This window comes from Martes martes (genome assembly GCF_963455335.1).
Source record: "Martes martes genome assembly, chromosome: 12".
Classification (NCBI taxonomy): Eukaryota; Metazoa; Chordata; class Mammalia; order Carnivora; family Mustelidae; genus Martes; species Martes martes.
Genome location: NC_137900.1, coordinates 24201163 through 24221228, shown reverse-complemented (window position 1 = coordinate 24221228; position 20066 = coordinate 24201163). Strand labels below are relative to the sequence as shown.

The 20066-nt window shown below is 51.5% G+C and overlaps 1 pseudogene across 1 annotated transcript; it reads left to right on the top strand.

Moving 5' to 3' along the window:
* Window positions 1-8: 8 nt before the first annotated feature.
* Window positions 9-20053, top strand: LOC308353310 (spermatogenesis-associated protein 31D3-like; annotated as a pseudogene). The gene is made up of 3 exons: window positions 9-15; window positions 14892-15110; window positions 19098-20053. The product of its transcript is annotated as a spermatogenesis-associated protein 31D3-like (transcript).
* Window positions 20054-20066: the final 13 nt, after the last annotated feature.

Here is a 20066-nt window from a genome sequence, read left to right as displayed (position 1 = left end):
TCGCAATGATGAGCGGTCCCGGGACTCTTCCACAGCTACCTCAGTCTCGGGGCTATCGTGGACGCTCAGGGAACTCTAAAAAGAGGGAGGTCAAATTGAGTGTCTCTAAAAGTGGCTATGTGGGGGACCCAGAAATGCTTCAGCTAGAGTGCAGTGGCCTGGCAAAGTACAAAGATGACCTGGAGAAGGATAGCAATGATTTGGGGAAGGACGAAAATCTAGAGAAGGAAAAGGAAGGCCTGAAGAAGGATCAGGGACATATTCCAGAGAATGGCCCAAAAGATTATCTGTTGAGTGACCCAGTTAACTCTTCAGATAATGAAATGGGGTATGTGTCTGAGAAAGAACTTAGGAGCCCATCAGTGAAAACCGCCATGGTGGCTGTGGAGACTACGGTCAGAGACAACTTGAAAATGCCCTGAATATACATTTAAGCAGAGAGTCTGGGGAAAACAATGAGGGTCAGTTGCCTGGGACTGTGCAGAATTCGTGGGATACTATGGGGCAGACATCAGTACTTTCTGAGAAACCCCAGACTGAAATAAACCAGAGAAGTTGGCCAGCATCAGAGGTTGAGGACTACTCCCTGAGTACCTTGCAGGAGCTTCCCTTTGTTGAACCTAGTGCAGCACAGAAGCTGGAAGACCATGTTTAAAGATTTTGTAAGAGGGGGACTTGGGGCCTTCCCCCTAGGGTCCAGGAAATCATAGAGGTCTTTTAATTGAAGAGTCCACATTCCATTCTAGCCTTTCCGCCTCAACCAGCGTGAGTTCTGGGGCAACCTGGAAACCTGGAGGCTTCAAACGGTAAACCTGGCAAGCTTGAAATCTCTCCTTGGAGACAAAGCAGGAACAGCAAGTTCACCCCCCAACCCCGTTCGTCCTCTCCCTGCCACCTTAATTTTGGGCAAGGAAGAACAGAGAATTCTGAGGCAATCACCCTCTAATATCAACCATCAGTTGGCAGAGGATGTTCCGAAAACTAAGGACGGCAGCCGTACTCTGACACCTGTCAGACATGACACGGTAGGAAACAGACGGCCCCCAAGGAAGCCTACAAGTCGAGGTGCATTCAGACGTGAGCCAAAGGGTAAGAGTGAAAATTCCGGAGCTAGAAGGCATAAAGAACAAGGCATATAGATGAAGAATCCTGGACCAAGACATTCAGGGCCAAGGAAATCCATACACATCAATCACAACCTAGCATCTTGACAACCCACAAGCCAGTTAGCTCCCCAATTATAAAGGGGAATAAGCTTCAAGTCAAAACCACCATCCCACCAAGCATACCAATTCCGCAAGATCCTAACACATGGAATCTTACAGAACCACTCTTGCTTGAGTTCATGCTTAAGCTTTAACGGGACAGGACAGGGAGCATAGCCAGGCCCAAGCCCAATGCATTGGCCTGCCCCCTGCCACAGATTGTTTGACTTACAAGGCCTCACGGACTCGTGCCCAGGGTGTCTCCAGTGGGGACACGAGAGCTTCCCAGGTGCTACGTGTCCATCCAGAGGACACAGGAATTACTATGGAACAACAGCAGAGCCCTGGGTCCCTAAGCATGTCTTAAGGAAGTGCCAGAATAAGAATCCCCCACCGGCTGCAAAGACCATGAGGCCTCCGGGTTCCAAGGCACAAGAGCATCGTGGAGGGGATGCAGGACTAGGAACATCCCACCCGAGAACAGACAGCTTCCCTACGGAACATGTGGCATTGAAGAAGAGGTTCCCTACCCAGGATGCGGTACTGAAGGTAAACCTGGGAACAGAGCCTTCCCAGACCCTATCACGGAAGGGTCAGCTGCCTCCTGAAAGCCTTTCTCAGAAGGGTCAGCCTCCTTCGAAAGAAAGCCTTTTCAGTTAAAAAAAAAAAAAAAGAAAAAAAAAAGAAAAAAAGAGGGTTTGGTTTTGTTTGTCTGTTTGTTTGTTTGTTTGTTTGTTTTGCAATGGCTTGCTTACTCTTGCAATAAAAGGCAAAATGTACGAAAACTCCCAGGAGAAGCGCAGTTCCCTATTCTCTGTGGAAAGCAAGGGCCTGCTTAAAGGTAGAGCTGCGTTTACTGGGGTGCCCGAAGCTCAGAAAATAACGACAGCTGTTGGGAAGTTCCAGGAGGAGAGAACGGGGAGTCTGCGTGCAATTAGGCAGCACCTGCCCTCAGCAGCCCATTCCCTCCCCAACCAAGTTTGGGAAAACTCAGCAGAAAGCACAAGTGCAGGCCCAGGCACAGCCTGTCCTGGGGTATCCTTTCAACTACAGGGTTCCCGCCCTCAAGGAGTCAAATACCAGGTCCTGCCAGCAAGAAGCTGTCTTTGCCGGCCAAGGCCTTCCTGGAAGTAACAGACAGCTCAGAAACAAGGACAGACAGCCCCAGAAAGTTGGGGCACTTAAGGACCAGCTACCGCATCAGAGGCATCCCCTCTCCATGCCCCACGGGGAGCCCGCGTCCCACCCGAAGGCCACCTGCGGGCATCAGGCTGCCCAGTGGCTTCCAGCCACTCTCACGACTGCTGAAGGCACAGTGTGCAGAAATGTGTTTCGTACTAATTAGACAGAAAACTTCTCCGGAAATTCCCGTGAGAGGGTTTTGGGGGGCATTTCCTACCCCGAAATAATCCCCTTGTGAGGAATAAATATTTCTCTAATAACGGGTTGTCTGTTCTGTGTACTGTCTTGGGAGCATGGGTTTGGGGTAACTCCGTTCAGCTGTCTGTCCAGACAGAGAGTGTCTCTAAATACCATCGTCTCTCTGGACCCTACCCTTTCCCAAGAGGTCAGCCCCTTAACGGAGTCGTCCCAGACGGTGCATCCCACTGAGACCTTTGCTCATCATCACACACCACCAAGCCGCTCAGCTTCACCGCCACCGGACTGCAATTTGTCTGTGACTCAATCTAAACCGATTTCCATCTCCAGGAAGCCTGTTCCAGAGAGCTCACGCCCAGAGAGCCCTGGTGGGTTGTCTACTTATGTCCCATCAATCACAGGCATTGGCCCCTCCAGCTTGTCAATTTTAGATCTCCCTCAGTGGCAAACTCATGCCAAAGACTTCTTCCCTTCAACCCTGGCTCCATGTGATTCCCATCAAGCCCTGCATTCTTCAGAGGCGTCTTCCAGGGGAGACCCTGCAGCCAACCTTGTAGAGCCTGGTAACCTCTCACTTCTCAGGCCTGATGCGCTGGCGCTTCTAGAGAAGCAAGTCCAAAAGAGGTGTGGCTTCCTCAGGTGGAAGGAAACAAAGGGTTCTTTTCCAAGGCAAACAATTGCCGATAAGCGTGATTGGGCATCCTCCCTTCCTTTCTGGAGCAGCAAAGACCAGTCAAAGGAGCTGCCTATGCATCAGCAGCGCCCATATCCTACAACCTTGGAGGAGGGCCATTGACAGCACACCCCCATCCAGCTCTTCCGGGGTCTCCAAACTCCTCCTAGTGAGTCCTTCTTCCCTGCTGCCGATGCCTCACATAACATCTCGAATGCCTCCCAGAGCAGGAATCCCCAGTAGTTCCCCATCCACTTCCTCCATCCTTGTCTGAGAACCCGCCTCAACTCCTGCCTCAAACCCAGCCCCAACCCAACCCATGTGTCCAGCCCCAGGCCCTCCTTCAATCCCCACTCCCAATCCTGCCATCTGGTCCTCTACCCGACATTAAGATCGGTCGAGTGTGTTTTCACAGACGTCAGAATGAATCCCAGAGACTCACGTCAACTGAAAGGCACCATCTGGAATGGGACCTGTTGCACAAGGTGCAGGAACGTGTGTGGGGTTTGCCCACTGTAGTCCAGAGATCCCACTAGGATGATTGTCCTTCAGCTCCTAACCATTCTCCCAAACCCTGTGCCGCCAAGGCCCAAGTTGTCATCTCGGCCCCTCCCAGGCCCATGCTGCTATCTCTATCCCTCATGCACAGTTTCCTCTCAGTGAGGAGATTCAGGAAAAAAACTAGAGAGTCCCCTTGGAAAGAGGATCATCCAACACCGGTGGGGCCTGGCCCCCAGGACCTAGGAGTCTCTCGCAATGATGAGCGGTCCCGGGACTCTTCCACAGCTACCTGAGTCTCGGGGCTATTGTGGACGCTCAGGGAACTCTAAAAAGAGGGAGGTCAAATTGAGTGTCTCTAAAAGTGGCTATGTGGGGGACCCAGAAATGCTTCAGCTAGAGTGCAGTGGCCTGGCAAAGTACAAAGATGACCTGGAGAAGGATAGCAATGATTTGGGGAAGGACGAAAATCTAGAGAAGGAAAAGGAAGGCCTGAAGAAGGATCAGGGACATATTCCAGAGAATGGCCCAAAAGATTATCTGTTGAGTGACCCAGTTAACTCTTCAGATAATGAAATGGGGTATGTGTCTGAGAAAGAACTTAGGAGCCCATCAGTGAAAACCGCCATGGTGGCTGTGGAGACTACGGTCAGAGACAACTTGAAAATGCCCTGAATATACATTTAAGCAGAGAGTCTGGGGAAAACAATGAGGGTCAGTTGCCTGGGACTGTGCAGAATTCGTGGGATACTATGGGGCAGACATCACTACTTTCTGAGAAACCCCAGACTGAAATAAACCAGAGAAGTTGGCCAGCATCAGAGGTTGAGGACTACTCCCTGAGTACCTTGCAGGAGCTTCCCTTTGTTGAACCTAGTGCAGCACAGAAGCTGGAAGACCATGTTTAAAGATTTTGTAAGAGGGGGACTTGGGGCCTTCCCCCTAGGGTCCAGGAAATCATAGAGGTCTTTTAATTGAAGAGTCCACATTCCATTCTAGCCTTTCCGCCTCAACCAGCGTGAGTTCTGGGGCAACCTGGAAACCTGGAGGCTTCAAACGGTAAACCTGGCAAGCTTGAAATCTCTCCTTGGAGACAAAGCAGGAACAGCAAGTTCACCCCCCAACCCCGTTCGTCCTCTCCCTGCCACCTTAATTTTGGGCAAGGAAGAACAGAGAATTCTGAGGCAATCACCCTCTAATATCAACCATCAGTTGGCAGAGGATGTTCCGAAAACTAAGGACGGCAGCCGTACTCTGACACCTGTCAGACATGACACGGTAGGAAACAGACGGCCCCCAAGGAAGCCTACAAGTCGAGGTGCATTCAGACGTGAGCCAAAGGGTAAGAGTGAAAATTCCGGAGCTAGAAGGCATAAAGAACAAGGCATATAGATGAAGAATCCTGGACCAAGACATTCAGGGCCAAGGAAATCCATACACATCAATCACAACCTAGCATCTTGACAACCCACAAGCCAGTTAGCTCCCCAATTATAAAGGGGAATAAGCTTCAAGTCAAAACCACCATCCCACCAAGCATACCAATTCCGCAAGATCCTAACACATGGAATCTTACAGAACCACTCTTGCTTGAGTTCATGCTTAAGCTTTAACGGGACAGGACAGGGAGCGTAGCCAGGCCCAAGCCCAATGCATTGGCCTGCCCCCTGCCACAGATTGTTTGACTTACAAGGCCTCACGGACTCGTGCCCAGGGTGTCTCCAGTGGGGACACGAGAGCTTCCCAGGTGCTACGTGTCCATCCAGAGGACACAGGAATTACTATGGAACAACAGCAGAGCCCTGGGTCCCTAAGCATGTCTTAAGGAAGTGCCAGAATAAGAATCCCCCACCGGCTGCAAAGACCATGAGGCCTCCGGGTTCCAAGGCACAAGAGCATCGTGGAGGGGATGCAGGACTAGGAACATCCCACCCGAGAACAGACAGCTTCCCTACGGAACATGTGGCATTGAAGAAGAGGTTCCCTACCCAGGATGCGGTACTGAAGGTAAACCTGGGAACAGAGCCTTCCCAGACCCTATCACGGAAGGGTCAGCTGCCTCCTGAAAGCCTTTCTCAGAAGGGTCAGCCTCCTTCGAAAGAAAGCCTTTTCAGTTAAAAAAAAAAAAAAAAGAAAAAAAAAAAGAAAAAAAGAGGGTTTGGTTTTGTTTGTCTGTTTGTTTGTTTGTTTGTTTGTTTTGCAATGGCTTGCTTACTCTTGCAATAAAAGGCAAAATGTACGAAAACTCCCAGGAGAAGCGCAGTTCCCTATTCTCTGTGGAAAGCAAGGGCCTGCTTAAAGGTAGAGCTGCGTTTACTGGGGTGCCCGAAGCTCAGAAAATAACGACAGCTGTTGGGAAGTTCCAGGAGGAGAGAACGGGGAGTCTGCGTGCAATTAGGCAGCACCTGCCCTCAGCAGCCCATTCCCTCCCCAACCAAGTTTGGGAAAACTCAGCAGAAAGCACAAGTGCAGGCCCAGGCACAGCCTGTCCTGGGGTATCCTTTCAACTACAGGGTTCCCGCCCTCAAGGAGTCAAATACCAGGTCCTGCCAGCAAGAAGCTGTCTTTGCCGGCCAAGGCCTTCCTGGAAGTAACAGACAGCTCAGAAACAAGGACAGACAGCCCCAGAAAGTTGGGGCACTTAAGGACCAGCTACCGCATCAGAGGCATCCCCTCTCCATGCCCCACGGGGAGCCCGCGTCCCACCCGAAGGCCACCTGCGGGCATCAGGCTGCCCAGTGGCTTCCAGCCACTCTCACGACTGCTGAAGGCACAGTGTGCAGAAATGTGTTTCGTACTAATTAGACAGAAAACTTCTCCGGAAATTCCCGTGAGAGGGTTTTGGGGGGCATTTCCTACCCCGAAATAATCCCCTTGTGAGGAATAAATATTTCTCTAATAACGGGTTGTCTGTTCTGTGTACTGTCTTGGGAGCATGGGTTTGGGGTAACTCCGTTCAGCTGTCTGTCCAGACAGAGAGTGTCTCTAAATACCATCGTCTCTCTGGACCCTACCCTTTCCCAAGAGGTCAGCCCCTTAACGGAGTCGTCCCAGACGGTGCATCCCACTGAGACCTTTGCTCATCATCACACACCACCAAGCCGCTCAGCTTCACCGCCACCGGACTGCAATTTGTCTGTGACTCAATCTAAACCGATTTCCATCTCCAGGAAGCCTGTTCCAGAGAGCTCACGCCCAGAGAGCCCTGGTGGGTTGTCTACTTATGTCCCATCAATCACAGGCATTGGCCCCTCCAGCTTGTCAATTTTAGATCTCCCTCAGTGGCAAACTCATGCCAAAGACTTCTTCCCTTCAACCCTGGCTCCATGTGATTCCCATCAAGCCCTGCATTCTTCAGAGGCGTCTTCCAGGGGAGACCCTGCAGCCAACCTTGTAGAGCCTGGTAACCTCTCACTTCTCAGGCCTGATGCGCTGGCGCTTCTAGAGAAGCAAGTCCAAAAGAGGTGTGGCTTCCTCAGGTGGAAGGAAACAAAGGGTTCTTTTCCAAGGCAAACAATTGCCGATAAGCGTGATTGGGCATCCTCCCTTCCTTTCTGGAGCAGCAAAGACCAGTCAAAGGAGCTGCCTATGCATCAGCAGCGCCCATATCCTACAACCTTGGAGGAGGGCCATTGACAGCACACCCCCATCCAGCTCTTCCGGGGTCTCCAAACTCCTCCTAGTGAGTCCTTCTTCCCTGCTGCCGATGCCTCACATAACATCTCGAATGCCTCCCAGAGCAGGAATCCCCAGTAGTTCCCCATCCACTTCCTCCATCCTTGTCTGAGAACCCGCCTCAACTCCTGCCTCAAACCCAGCCCCAACCCAACCCATGTGTCCAGCCCCAGGCCCTCCTTCAATCCCCACTCCCAATCCTGCCATCTGGTCCTCTACCCGACATTAAGATCGGTCGAGTGTGTTTTCACAGGCGTCAGAATGAATCCCAGAGACTCACGTCAACTGAAAGGCACCATCTGGAATGGGACCTGTTGCACAAGGTGCAGGAACGTGTGTGGGGTTTGCCCACTGTAGTCCAGAGATCCCACTAGGATGATTGTCCTTCAGCTCCTAACCATTCTCCCAAACCCTGTGCCGCCAAGGCCCAAGTTGTCATCTCGGCCCCTCCCAGGCCCATGCTGCTATCTCTATCCCTCATGCACAGTTTCCTCTCAGTGAGGAGATTCAGGAAAAAAACTAGAGAGTCCCCTTGGAAAGAGGATCATCCAACACCGGTGGGGCCTGGCCCCCAGGACCTAGGAGTCTCTCGCAATGATGAGCGGTCCCGGGACTCTTCCACAGCTACCTCAGTCTCGGGGCTATCGTGGACGCTCAGGGAACTCTAAAAAGAGGGAGGTCAAATTGAGTGTCTCTAAAAGTGGCTATGTGGGGGACCCAGAAATGCTTCAGCTAGAGTGCAGTGGCCTGGCAAAGTACAAAGATGACCTGGAGAAGGATAGCAATGATTTGGGGAAGGACGAAAATCTAGAGAAGGAAAAGGAAGGCCTGAAGAAGGATCAGGGACATATTCCAGAGAATGGCCCAAAAGATTATCTGTTGAGTGACCCAGTTAACTCTTCAGATAATGAAATGGGGTATGTGTCTGAGAAAGAACTTAGGAGCCCATCAGTGAAAACCGCCATGGTGGCTGTGGAGACTACGGTCAGAGACAACTTGAAAATGCCCTGAATATACATTTAAGCAGAGAGTCTGGGGAAAACAATGAGGGTCAGTTGCCTGGGACTGTGCAGAATTCGTGGGATACTATGGGGCAGACATCAGTACTTTCTGAGAAACCCCAGACTGAAATAAACCAGAGAAGTTGGCCAGCATCAGAGGTTGAGGACTACTCCCTGAGTACCTTGCAGGAGCTTCCCTTTGTTGAACCTAGTGCAGCACAGAAGCTGGAAGACCATGTTTAAAGATTTTGTAAGAGGGGGACTTGGGGCCTTCCCCCTAGGGTCCAGGAAATCATAGAGGTCTTTTAATTGAAGAGTCCACATTCCATTCTAGCCTTTCCGCCTCAACCAGCGTGAGTTCTGGGGCAACCTGGAAACCTGGAGGTTTCAAACGGTAAACCTGGCAAGCTTGAAATCTCTCCTTGGAGACAAAGCAGGAACAGCAAGTTCACCCCCCAACCCCGTTCGTCCTCTCCCTGCCACCTTAATTTTGGGCAAGGAAGAACAGAGAATTCTGAGGCAATCACCCTCTAATATCAACCATCAGTTGGCAGAGGATGTTCCGAAAACTAAGGACGGCAGCCGTACTCTGACACCTGTCAGACATGACACGGTAGGAAACAGACGGCCCCCAAGGAAGCCTACAAGTCGAGGTGCATTCAGACGTGAGCCAAAGGGTAAGAGTGAAAATTCCGGAGCTAGAAGGCATAAAGAACAAGGCATAAAGATGAAGAATCCTGGACCAAGACATTCAGGGCCAAGGAAATCCATACACATCAATCACAACCTAGCATCTTGACAACCCACAAGCCAGTTAGCTCCCCAATTATAAAGGGGAATAAGCTTCAAGTCAAAACCACCATCCCACCAAGCATACCAATTCCGCAAGATCCTAACACATGGAATCTTACAGAACCACTCTTGCTTGAGTTCTTGCTTAAGCTTTAACGGGACAGGACAGGGAGCGTAGCCAGGCCCAAGCCCAATGCATTGGCCTGCCCCCTGCCACAGATTGTTTGACTTACAAGGCCTCACGGACTCGTGCCCAGGGTGTCTCCAGTGGGGACACGAGAGCTTCCCAGGTGCTACGTGTCCATCCAGAGGACACAGGAATTACTATGGAACAACAGCAGAGCCCTGGGTCCCTAAGCATGTCTTAAGGAAGTGCCAGAATAAGAATCCCCCACCGGCTGCAAAGACCATGAGGCCTCCGGGTTCCAAGGCACAAGAGCATCGTGGAGGGGATGCAGGACTAGGAACATCCCACCCGAGAACAGACAGCTTCCCTACGGAACATGTGGCATTGAAGAAGAGGTTCCCTACCCAGGATGCAGTACTGAAGGTAAACCTGGGAACAGAGCCTTCCCAGACCCTATCACGGAAGGGTCAGCTGCCTCCTGAAAGCCTTTCTCAGAAGGGTCAGCCTCCTTCGAAAGAAAGCCTTTTCAGTTAAAAAAAAAAAAAAAAAGAAAAAAAAAAGAAAAAAAGAGGGTTTGGTTTTGTTTGTCTGTTTGTTTGTTTGTTTGTTTGTTTTGCAATGGCTTGCTTACTCTTGGAATAAAAGGCAAAATGTACGAAAACTCCCAGGAGAAGCGCAGTTCCCTATTCTCTGTGGAAAGCAAGGGCCTGCTTAAAGGTAGAGCTGCGTTTACTGGGGTGCCCGAAGCTCAGAAAATAACGACAGCTGTTGGGAAGTTCCAGGAGGAGAGAACGGGGAGTCTGCGTGCAATTAGGCAGCACCTGCCCTCAGCAGCCCATTCCCTCCCCAACCAAGTTTGGGAAAACTCAGCAGAAAGCACAAGTGCAGGCCCAGGCACAGCCTGTCCTGGGGTATCCTTTCAACTACAGGGTTCCCGCCCTCAAGGAGTCAAATACCAGGTCCTGCCAGCAAGAAGCTGTCTTTGCTGGCCAAGGCCTTCCTGGAAGTAACAGACAGCTCAGAAACAAGGACAGACAGCCCCAGAAAGTTGGGGCACTTAAGGACCAGCTACCGCATCAGAGGCATCCCCTCTCCATGCCCCACGGGGAGCCCGCGTCCCACCCGAAGGCCACCTGCGGGCATCAGGCTGCCCAGTGGCTTCCAGCCACTCTCACGACTGCTGAAGGCACAGTGTGCAGAAATGTGTTTCGTACTAATTAGACAGAAAACTTCTCCGGAAATTCCCGTGAGAGGGTTTTGGGGGGCATTTCCTACCCCGAAATAATCCCCTTGTGAGGAATAAATATTTCTCTAATAACGGGTTGTCTGTTCTGTGTACTGTCTTGGGAGCATGGGTTTGGGGTAACTCCGTTCAGCTGTCTGTCCAGACAGAGAGTGTCTCTAAATACCATCGTCTCTCTGGACCCTACCCTTTCCCAAGAGGTCAGCCCCTTAACGGAGTCGTCCCAGACGGTGCATCCCACTGAGACCTTTGCTCATCATCACACACCACCAAGCCGCTCAGCTTCACCGCCACTGGACTGCAATTTGTCTGTGACTCAATCTAAACCGATTTCCATCTCCAGGAAGCCTGTTCCAGAGAGCTCACGCCCAGAGAGCCCTGGTGGGTTGTCTACTTATGTCCCATCAATCACAGGCATTGGCCCCTCCAGCTTGTCAATTTTAGATCTCCCTCAGTGGCAAACTCATGCCAAAGACTTCTTCCCTTCAACCCTGGCTCCATGTGATTCCCATCAAGCCCTGCATTCTTCAGAGGCGTCTTCCAGGGGAGACCCTGCAGCCAACCTTGTAGAGCCTGGTAACCTCTCACTTCTCAGGCCTGATGCGCTGGCGCTTCTAGAGAAGCAAGTCCAAAAGAGGTGTGGCTTCCTCAGGTGGAAGGAAACAAAGGGTTCTTTTCCAAGGCAAACAATTGCCGATAAGCGTGATTGGGCATCCTCCCTTCCTTTCTGGAGCAGCAAAGACCAGTCAAAGGAGCTGCCTAAGCATCAGCAGCGCCCATATCCTACAACCTTGGAGGAGGGCCATTGACAGCACACCCCCATCCAGCTCTTCCGGGGTCTCCAAACTCCTCCTAGTGAGTCCTTCTTCCCTGCTGCCGATGCCTCACATAACATCTCGAATGCCTCCCAGAGCAGGAATCCCCAGTAGTTCCCCATCCACTTCCTCCATCCTTGTCTGAGAACCCGCCTCAACTCCTGCCTCAAACCCAGCCCCAACCCAACCCATGTGTCCAGCCCCAGGCCCTCCTTCAATCCCCACTCCCAATCCTGCCATCTGGTCCTCTACCCGACATTAAGATCGGTCGAGTGTGTTTTCACAGACGTCAGAATGAATCCCAGAGACTCACGTCAACTGAAAGGCACCATCTGGAATGGGACCTGTTGCACAAGGTGCAGGAACGTGTGTGGGGTTTGCCCACTGTAGTCCAGAGATCCCACTAGGATGATTGTCCTTCAGCTCCTAACCATTCTCCCAAACCCTGTGCCGCCAAGGCCCAAGTTGTCATCTCGGCCCCTCCCAGGCCCATGCTGCTATCTCTATCCCTCATGCACAGTTTCCTCTCAGTGAGGAGATTCAGGAAAAAAACTAGAGAGTCCCCTTGGAAAGAGGATCATCCAACACCGGTGGGGCCTGGCCCCCAGGACCTAGGAGTCTCTCGCAATGATGAGCGGTCCCGGGACTCTTCCACAGCTACCTCAGTCTCGGGGCTATCGTGGACGCTCAGGGAACTCTAAAAAGAGGGAGGTCAAATTGAGTGTCTCTAAAAGTGGCTATGTGGGGGACCCAGAAATGCTTCAGCTAGAGTGCAGTGGCCTGGCAAAGTACAAAGATGACCTGGAGAAGGATAGCAATGATTTGGGGAAGGACGAAAATCTAGAGAAGGAAAAGGAAGGCCTGAAGAAGGATCAGGGACATATTCCAGAGAATGGCCCAAAAGATTATCTGTTGAGTGACCCAGTTAACTCTTCAGATAATGAAATGGGGTATGTGTCTGAGAAAGAACTTAGGAGCCCATCAGTGAAAACCGCCATGGTGGCTGTGGAGACTACGGTCAGAGACAACTTGAAAATGCCCTGAATATACATTTAAGCAGAGAGTCTGGGGAAAACAATGAGGGTCAGTTGCCTGGGACTGTGCAGAATTCGTGGGATACTATGGGGCAGACATCACTACTTTCTGAGAAACCCCAGACTGAAATAAACCAGAGAAGTTGGCCAGCATCAGAGGTTGAGGACTACTCCCTGAGTACCTTGCAGGAGCTTCCCTTTGTTGAACCTAGTGCAGCACAGAAGCTGGAAGACCATGTTTAAAGATTTTGTAAGAGGGGGACTTGGGGCCTTCCCCCTAGGGTCCAGGAAATCATAGAGGTCTTTTAATTGAAGAGTCCACATTCCATTCTAGCCTTTCCGCCTCAACCAGCGTGAGTTCTGGGGCAACCTGGAAACCTGGAGGCTTCAAACGGTAAACCTGGCAAGCTTGAAATCTCTCCTTGGAGACAAAGCAGGAACAGCAAGTTCACCCCCCAACCCCGTTCGTCCTCTCCCTGCCACCTTAATTTTGGGCAAGGAAGAACAGAGAATTCTGAGGCAATCACCCTCTAATATCAACCATCAGTTGGCAGAGGATGTTCCGAAAACTAAGGACGGCAGCCGTACTCTGACACCTGTCAGACATGACACGGTAGGAAACAGACGGCCCCCAAGGAAGCCTACAAGTCGAGGTGCATTCAGACGTGAGCCAAAGGGTAAGAGTGAAAATTCCGGAGCTAGAAGGCATAAAGAACAAGGCATAAAGATGAAGAATCCTGGACCAAGACATTCAGGGCCAAGGAAATCCATACACATCAATCACAACCTAGCATCTTGACAACCCACAAGCCAGTTAGCTCCCCAATTATAAAGGGGAATAAGCTTCAAGTCAAAACCACCATCCCACCAAGCATACCAATTCCGCAAGATCCTAACACATGGAATCTTACAGAACCACTCTTGCTTGAGTTCTTGCTTAAGCTTTAACGGGACAGGACAGGGAGCGTAGCCAGGCCCAAGCCCAATGCATTGGCCTGCCCCCTGCCACAGATTGTTTGACTTACAAGGCCTCACGGACTCGTGCCCAGGGTGTCTCCAGTGGGGACACGAGAGCTTCCCAGGTGCTACGTGTCCATCCAGAGGACACAGGAATTACTATGGAACAACAGCAGAGCCCTGGGTCCCTAAGCATGTCTTAAGGAAGTGCCAGAATAAGAATCCCCCACCGGCTGCAAAGACCATGAGGCCTCCGGGTTCCAAGGCACAAGAGCATCGTGGAGGGGATGCAGGACTAGGAACATCCCACCCGAGAACAGACAGCTTCCCTACGGAACATGTGGCATTGAAGAAGAGGTTCCCTACCCAGGATGCAGTACTGAAGGTAAACCTGGGAACAGAGCCTTCCCAGACCCTATCACGGAAGGGTCAGCTGCCTCCTGAAAGCCTTTCTCAGAAGGGTCAGCCTCCTTCGAAAGAAAGCCTTTTCAGTTAAAAAAAAAAAAAAAAAGAAAAAAAAAAGAAAAAAAGAGGGTTTGGTTTTGTTTGTCTGTTTGTTTGTTTGTTTGTTTGTTTGTTTTGCAATGGCTTGCTTACTCTTGGAATAAAAGGCAAAATGTACGAAAACTCCCAGGAGAAGCGCAGTTCCCTATTCTCTGTGGAAAGCAAGGGCCTGCTTAAAGGTAGAGCTGCGTTTACTGGGGTGCCCGAAGCTCAGAAAATAACGACAGCTGTTGGGAAGTTCCAGGAGGAGAGAACGGGGAGTCTGCGTGCAATTAGGCAGCACCTGCCCTCAGCAGCCCATTCCCTCCCCAACCAAGTTTGGGAAAACTCAGCAGAAAGCACAAGTGCAGGCCCAGGCACAGCCTGTCCTGGGGTATCCTTTCAACTACAGGGTTCCCGCCCTCAAGGAGTCAAATACCAGGTCCTGCCAGCAAGAAGCTGTCTTTGCTGGCCAAGGCCTTCCTGGAAGTAACAGACAGCTCAGAAACAAGGACAGACAGCCCCAGAAAGTTGGGGCACTTAAGGACCAGCTACCGCATCAGAGGCATCCCCTCTCCATGCCCCACGGGGAGCCCGCGTCCCACCCGAAGGCCACCTGCGGGCATCAGGCTGCCCAGTGGCTTCCAGCCACTCTCACGACTGCTGAAGGCACAGTGTGCAGAAATGTGTTTCGTACTAATTAGACAGAAAACTTCTCCGGAAATTCCCGTGAGAGGGTTTTGGGGGGCATTTCCTACCCCGAAATAATCCCCTTGTGAGGAATAAATATTTCTCTAATAACGGGTTGTCTGTTCTGTGTACTGTCTTGGGAGCATGGGTTTGGGGTAACTCCGTTCAGCTGTCTGTCCAGACAGAGAGTGTCTCTAAATACCATCGTCTCTCTGGACCCTACCCTTTCCCAAGAGGTCAGCCCCTTAACGGAGTCGTCCCAGACGGTGCATCCCACTGAGACCTTTGCTCATCATCACACACCACCAAGCCGCTCAGCTTCACCGCCACTGGACTGCAATTTGTCTGTGACTCAATCTAAACCGATTTCCATCTCCAGGAAGCCTGTTCCAGAGAGCTCACGCCCAGAGAGCCCTGGTGGGTTGTCTACTTATGTCCCATCAATCACAGGCATTGGCCCCTCCAGCTTGTCAATTTTAGATCTCCCTCAGTGGCAAACTCATGCCAAAGACTTCTTCCCTTCAACCCTGGCTCCATGTGATTCCCATCAAGCCCTGCATTCTTCAGAGGCGTCTTCCAGGGGAGACCCTGCAGCCAACCTTGTAGAGCCTGGTAACCTCTCACTTCTCAGGCCTGATGCGCTGGCGCTTCTAGAGAAGCAAGTCCAAAAGAGGTGTGGCTTCCTCAGGTGGAAGGAAACAAAGGGTTCTTTTCCAAGGCAAACAATTGCCGATAAGCGTGATTGGGCATCCTCCCTTCCTTTCTGGAGCAGCAAAGACCAGTCAAAGGAGCTGCCTAAGCATCAGCAGCGCCCATATCCTACAACCTTGGAGGAGGGCCATTGACAGCACACCCCCATCCAGCTCTTCCGGGGTCTCCAAACTCCTCCTAGTGAGTCCTTCTTCCCTGCTGCCGATGCCTCACATAACATCTCGAATGCCTCCCAGAGCAGGAATCCCCAGTAGTTCCCCATCCACTTCCTCCATCCTTGTCTGAGAACCCGCCTCAACTCCTGCCTCAAACCCAGCCCCAACCCAACCCATGTGTCCAGCCCCAGGCCCTCCTTCAATCCCCACTCCCAATCCTGCCATCTGGTCCTCTACCCGACATTAAGATCGGTCGAGTGTGTTTTCACAGACGTCAGAATGAATCCCAGAGACTCACGTCAACTGAAAGGCACCATCTGGAATGGGACCTGTTGCACAAGGTGCAGGAACGTGTGTGGGGTTTGCCCACTGTAGTCCAGAGATCCCACTAGGATGATTGTCCTTCAGCTCCTAACCATTCTCCCAAACCCTGTGCCGCCAAGGCCCAAGTTGTCATCTCGGCCCCTCCCAGGCCCATGCTGCTATCTCTATCCCTCATGCACAGTTTCCTCTCAGTGAGGAGATTCAGGAAAAAAACTAGAGAGTCCCCTTGGAAAGAGGATCATCCAACACCGGTGGGGCCTGGCCCCCAGGACCTAGGAGTCTCTCGCAATGATGAGCGGTCCCGGGACTCTTCCACAGCTACCTCAGTCTCGGGGCTATCGTGGACGCTCAGGGAACTCTAAAAAGAGGGAGGTCAAATTGAGTGTCTCTAAAAGTGGCTATGTGGGGGACCCAGAAATGCTTCAGCTAGAGTGCAGTGGCCTGGCAAAGTACAAAGATGACCTGGAGAAGGATAGCAATGATTTGGGGAAGGACGAAAATCTAGAGAAGGAAAAGGAAGGCCTGAAGAAGGATCAGGGACATATTCCAGAGAATGGCCCAAAAGATTATCTGTTGAGTGACCCAGTTAACTCTTCAGATAATGAAATGGGGTATGTGTCTGAGAAAGAACTTAGGAGCCCATCAGTGAAAACCGCCATGGTGGCTGTGGAGACTACGGTCAGAGACAACTTGAAAATGCCCTGAATATACATTTAAGCAGAGAGTCTGGGGAAAACAATGAGGGTCAGTTGCCTGGGACTGTGCAGAATTCGTGGGATACTATGGGGCAGACATCACTACTTTCTGAGAAACCCCAGACTGAAATAAACCAGAGAAGTTGGCCAGCATCAGAGGTTGAGGACTACTCCCTGAGTACCTTGCAGGAGCTTCCCTTTGTTGAACCTAGTGCAGCACAGAAGCTGGAAGACCATGTTTAAAGATTTTGTAAGAGGGGGACTTGGGGCCTTCCCCCTAGGGTCCAGGAAATCATAGAGGTCTTTTAATTGAAGAGTCCACATTCCATTCTAGCCTTTCCGCCTCAACCAGCGTGAGTTCTGGGGCAACCTGGAAACCTGGAGGCTTCAAACGGTAAACCTGGCAAGCTTGAAATCTCTCCTTGGAGACAAAGCAGGAACAGCAAGTTCACCCCCCAACCCCGTTCGTCCTCTCCCTGCCACCTTAATTTTGGGCAAGGAAGAACAGAGAATTCTGAGGCAATCACCCTCTAATATCAACCATCAGTTGGCAGAGGATGTTCCGAAAACTAAGGACGGCAGCCGTACTCTGACACCTGTCAGACATGACACGGTAGGAAACAGACGGCCCCCAAGGAAGCCTACAAGTCGAGGTGCATTCAGACGTGAGCCAAAGGGTAAGAGTGAAAATTCCGGAGCTAGAAGGCATAAAGAACAAGGCATAAAGATGAAGAATCCTGGACCAAGACATTCAGGGCCAAGGAAATCCATACACATCAATCACAACCTAGCATCTTGACAACCCACAAGCCAGTTAGCTCCCCAATTATAAAGGGGAATAAGCTTCAAGTCAAAACCACCATCCCACCAAGCATACCAATTCCGCAAGATCCTAACACATGGAATCTTACAGAACCACTCTTGCTTGAGTTCTTGCTTAAGCTTTAACGGGACAGGACAGGGAGCGTAGCCAGGCCCAAGCCCAATGCATTGGCCTGCCCCCTGCCACAGATTGTTTGACTTACAAGGCCTCACGGACTCGTGCCCAGGGTGTCTCCAGTGGGGACACGAGAGCTTCCCAGGTGCTACGTGTCCATCCAGAGGACACAGGAATTACTATGGAACAACAGCAGAGCCCTGGGTCCCTAAGCATGTCTTAAGGAAGTGCCAGAATAAGAATCCCCCACCGGCTGCAAAGACCATGAGGCCTCCGGGTTCCAAGGCACAAGAGCATCGTGGAGGGGATGCAGGACTAGGAACATCCCACCCGAGAACAGACAGCTTCCCTACGGAACATGTGGCATTGAAGAAGAGGTTCCCTACCCAGGATGCAGTACTGAAGGTAAACCTGGGAACAGAGCCTTCCCAGACCCTATCACGGAAGGGTCAGCTGCCTCCTGAAAGCCTTTCTCAGAAGGGTCAGCCTCCTTCGAAAGAAAGCCTTTTCAGTTAAAAAAAAAAAAAAAAGAAAAAAAAAAGAAAAAAAGAGGGTTTGGTTTTGTTTGTCTGTTTGTTTGTTTGTTTGTTTGTTTGTTTTGCAATGGCTTGCTTACTCTTGGAATAAAAGGCAAAATGTACGAAAACTCCCAGGAGAAGCGCAGTTCCCTATTCTCTGTGGAAAGCAAGGGCCTGCTTAAAGGTAGAGCTGCGTTTACTGGGGTGCCCGAAGCTCAGAAAATAACGACAGCTGTTGGGAAGTTCCAGGAGGAGAGAACGGGGAGTCTGCGTGCAATTAGGCAGCACCTGCCCTCAGCAGCCCATTCCCTCCCCAACCAAGTTTGGGAAAACTCAGCAGAAAGCACAAGTGCAGGCCCAGGCACAGCCTGTCCTGGGGTATCCTTTCAACTACAGGGTTCCCGCCCTCAAGGAGTCAAATACCAGGTCCTGCCAGCAAGAAGCTGTCTTTGCTGGCCAAGGCCTTCCTGGAAGTAACAGACAGCTCAGAAACAAGGACAGACAGCCCCAGAAAGTTGGGGCACTTAAGGACCAGCTACCGCATCAGAGGCATCCCCTCTCCATGCCCCACGGGGAGCCCGCGTCCCACCCGAAGGCCACCTGCGGGCATCAGGCTGCCCAGTGGCTTCCAGCCACTCTCACGACTGCTGAAGGCACAGTGTGCAGAAATGTGTTTCGTACTAATTAGACAGAAAACTTCTCCGGAAATTCCCGTGAGAGGGTTTTGGGGGGCATTTCCTACCCCGAAATAATCCCCTTGTGAGGAATAAATATTTCTCTAATAACGGGTTGTCTGTTCTGTGTACTGTCTTGGGAGCATGGGTTTGGGGTAACTCCGTTCAGCTGTCTGTCCAGACAGAGAGTGTCTCTAAATACCATCGTCTCTCTGGACCCTACCCTTTCCCAAGAGGTCAGCCCCTTAACGGAGTCGTCCCAGACGGTGCATCCCACTGAGACCTTTGCTCATCATCACACACCACCAAGCCGCTCAGCTTCACCGCCACTGGACTGCAATTTGTCTGTGACTCAATCTAAACCGATTTCCATCTCCAGGAAGCCTGTTCCATAGAGCTCACGCCCAGAGAGCCCTGGTGGGTTGTCTACTTATGTCCCATCAATCACAGGCATTGGCCCCTCCAGCTTGTCAATTTTAGATCTCCCTCAGTGGCAAACTCATGCCAAAGACTTCTTCCCTTCAACCCTGGCTCCATGTGATTCCCATCAAGCCCTGCATTCTTCAGAGGCGTCTTCCAGGGGAGACCCTGCAGCCAACCTTGTAGAGCCTGGTAACCTCTCACTTCTCAGGCCTGATGCGCTGGCGCTTCTAGAGAAGCAAGTCCAAAAGAGGTGTGGCTTCCTCAGGTGGAAGGAAACAAAGGGTTCTTTTCCAAGGCAAACAATTGCCGATAAGCGTGATTGGGCATCCTCCCTTCCTTTCTGGAGCAGCAAAGACCAGTCAAAGGAGCTGCCTAAGCATCAGCAGCGCCCATATCCTACAACCTTGGAGGAGGGCCATTGACAGCACACCCCCATCCAGCTCTTCCGGGGTCTCCAAACTCCTCCTAGTGAGTCCTTCTTCCCTGCTGCCGATGCCTCACATAACATCTCGAATGCCTCCCAGAGCAGGAATCCCCAGTAGTTCCCCATCCACTTCCTCCATCCTTGTCTGAGAACCCGCCTCAACTCCTGCCTCAAACCCAGCCCCAACCCAACCCATGTGTCCAGCCCCAGGCCCTCCTTCAATCCCCACTCCCAATCCTGCCATCTGGTCCTCTACCCGACATTAAGATCGGTCGAGTGTGTTTTCACAGACGTCAGAATGAATCCCAGAGACTCACGTCAACTGAAAGGCACCATCTGGAATGGGACCTGTTGCACAAGGTGCAGGAACGTGTGTGGGGTTTGCCCACTGTAGTCCAGAGATCCCACTAGGATGATTGTCCTTCAGCTCCTAACCATTCTCCCAAACCCTGTGCCGCCAAGGCCCAAGTTGTCATCTCGGCCCCTCCCAGGCCCATGCTGCTATCTCTATCCCTCATGCACAGTTTCCTCTCAGTGAGGAGATTCAGGAAAAAAACTAGAGAGTCCCCTTGGAAAGAGGATCATCCAACACCGGTGGGGCCTGGCCCCCAGGACCTAGGAGTCTCTCGCAA